The sequence below is a fragment of the Trichechus manatus genome, unplaced genomic scaffold, assembly GCF_000243295.1.
Source record: "Trichechus manatus latirostris isolate Lorelei unplaced genomic scaffold, TriManLat1.0 scaffold00165, whole genome shotgun sequence".
Lineage (NCBI taxonomy): Eukaryota > Metazoa > Chordata > Mammalia > Sirenia > Trichechidae > Trichechus > Trichechus manatus.
Window position 1 is genome coordinate 197,658 of NW_004444101.1, and position 2,812 is coordinate 200,469.

The following is a 2,812-nucleotide window of genomic DNA, read 5'->3' on the forward strand; positions in this document are numbered from 1 at the left end:
TGGGATTCTGTTTTTCTCTGCTGCCTTGCCCACACTAAATTAAGATTTTGGCTCCAGAGAACTTCTCAAAGTCTCCCCCCTCTAGACACACAGGTCCCCTCCCATCCCCGCGGGTCCTGTCTTTTAAGCAGCTGCAAGAACTCCTGGTTAGATAAACAGCTGGTTAAATGCAGGGGAAGGAATGAAGAATCCATTCTGTGAGATGGAATGGGCTGCTGCTTTATGCCTGTGACTGTTGTAAGGTTCTCCATCTAAGTACCTGAGGTTTAAAATTAAATGTCTAATATAATTTGGCATTGCTAACATGAGACCCACATCTGCCCGTAGAGAAAATCCCGACAGCTTGGCTCAGCGTTTCAAATTGCTGTCTGCTGGCTGGCAAGCAGCTCGGAGAATTGGATCCCTCTTCCACTAAGCACCCCATGCTGCTCAGCGTAATTTTTTAAATGCAGAAACATATTCATCTTTAGCCTGTGCCTTAAAAAAGACTGTTCCCGTAGTACATGAAAAATTAATTTTTTTGCATTTTTTTCTTCCTCTCCTAAATGTTTGACAGAAGCAATTTTAGCAGCAAGAGAGACTAAAAACTGGTGACTGTAGATTCCTGTCCTGGACCTCTTGTGTAGATTCTTTATGGAGCCAGAACTGATCTACATGTCAGATCCTGTTGTAGTTCCGACTGTTCATCACCGTAATGGCACGAGAGAGACTGTGTGCACCAATTTATAATCCCGGGTGGAAGAGATTGGGCTTTGCAGTCCGTGGACGGGCAGCTTAGCTTTATTGATAGATTCAGAGCAATTATTTCTGCAGCAACTACTGGCTGAGGGTTTTCTTGAATCTTGTTGGAAGCCTGCAATCTTCTTTTTTTTTTTTAATTAATCATTTGCTTTGTAGGCGATTTTCTCTACACGTGTTAGCCAACAGTTAGCATTGCTGTGGCGGCTCTGGGGAGTCATATGTAGCATACTTGGTTGTCGTATCTCGCTTCAAAGCAACGTATGTTTTTAGATACATTGCATCTGTACTGAGGGTCAGAGTCGAAGCTCTGATTCGGAAGCATGTGAGGTTTTGCTAACTTTTAACTATTTCTTCCCTTGAAGAACATTTTGTGTGCGTTGCTGTTTTAATGATTGGGGTTAGACCAGTCACAGCCTTGGTGGTTGTCTGTCTTGCACTTCCTTTTGTTTCTCCCTTCCCGTGGAGCTGTCCCAAGCGGGATCAGCAGCCCTGCATTTGCGACTACCCAGTTTCCAACACACTTGTCTTCAGTGTGGGCTCCAAGAATGTGTACTGTGCCAGTTCACACATTTTAATTTTTATAGTTTCAGCACTTTTTTTTTGGCCATTATACTTGCAATTTTACCAAGTGACCACCAGGTGGTGATAGTGTGACACTACCACCCTCTGACCAAACCCACTGCCATGGAGTTCATTCCGACTCATAGAGACCCTATAGGATAGAGAACAGCTGCCCCTTAGAGTTTCCAAGGCTGTAAATCTCTACAGAAGCAGATGCCACATCTTTCTCCTGCAGAGCTGCTGGTGGTTTCAAACCACCGACCTTTCTGATTAGCAGTCAATTGCTTTAACCACTGTGCCACTAGGGCTCCTTACCCTCTGACGAAGAGGCTTGATTTGTGGGAGGATTTTACTGAGGCAGGAAGGGAGAAACTATATTTGTGGGCTGACCACCTGATTGTCAGCTGCCGCTGCGTGCCCGGAGCTTCCCATCTAAAACTCCCTGAGAGTCGGTCTCCTCATTGTATAACTGAGATTCAAAAAGGCTGAGAAACTTGTCGAAGAATACACTCTTAATTGTTGTTGTTGTGTGCCGTCGAATTGATTCCGACTCATGGTGACCCTATAGGACAGAGTGGAACAGCTCCATAGGGTTTTTTAGGCTATAATCGTTATGGAAGCAGATCACCAGGTCTTTCTCCACAGAGCCACTGGTGGGTTTGAACCGCTAACGTTTCAAATAACAGCCAAGCACTTAACCACTGCAATACCAGGGCTCCCTATACGATTAATAATTTGCCAAAATTCAAACCCAGGTCTTTCTGACTCCAAAGCTTATAGTCTTTCCTCTCTGCTCCCTTTTTTTTTTTTTTTTTTTTTTTGAGTAAAGCAAAAAGGAAGTTTTATTGGGCATATATTCAAAAGGGCAGAAGTGGGCAACCATGCTGCCACAGCCATGTCTGCCCGAATCCAAAGAATATTACAGAACAGGCAAGAGTGGGAAAACGGACAGTCACGCTGCCACAGCCATGTCTGCCCAAGTCCAAAGAATATTACAGAACAGGCAAGAGTGGGAAAACGGACAGTCACGCTACCACAGCCATGTCTGCCCGAGTCCAAAGAATATTACAGAACGGGCAAGAGTGGGAAAACGGACAGTTACGCTGCCACAGCCATGTCTGCCCGAGTCCAAAGAACAGTTACCTGCTTCTGTTTTTTTTTTAAAGGAGAAATGAATGCTTAGCATTAAGTCATTGCATTTTAAAAATTGTCTTTCTGTAGGGGTAGTTTTTTCAGGAAATACAACATAGGTATCCATTTTTCTTTCACTCGCTTACCCTGAACGTTTCCTTTCTCATTTCCTCCTAAGTCTTGGCTGGGATTCAGAAACCATTCCCTGGGGCTTGTCATCAACCTTCAGCTTCGCTCAGTGTTAAAGGGCCCCTGGGCTCTCATCTCTCAAAGCTGGGCACTTCCTGCGTCAGCCCCTGCCCTCCGTTCCCCTCATGAGGCTGGCCGTCCTAATTAAAAGGATGACCCCGGCTCCCATCTCTGCTTGGAGTGCCACGTT

General features: G+C 45.1%; 1 protein-coding gene across 2 annotated transcripts in view; it reads left to right on the forward strand.

Annotated features, from left to right (window-relative positions):
• The window catches only part of AGAP1 (ArfGAP with GTPase domain, ankyrin repeat and PH domain 1), a 360,673-nt gene that overhangs the window by 158,590 nt on the left and 199,271 nt on the right, over window positions 1-2,812 (forward strand). The gene's annotated exons all lie outside the window — the stretch shown is intronic.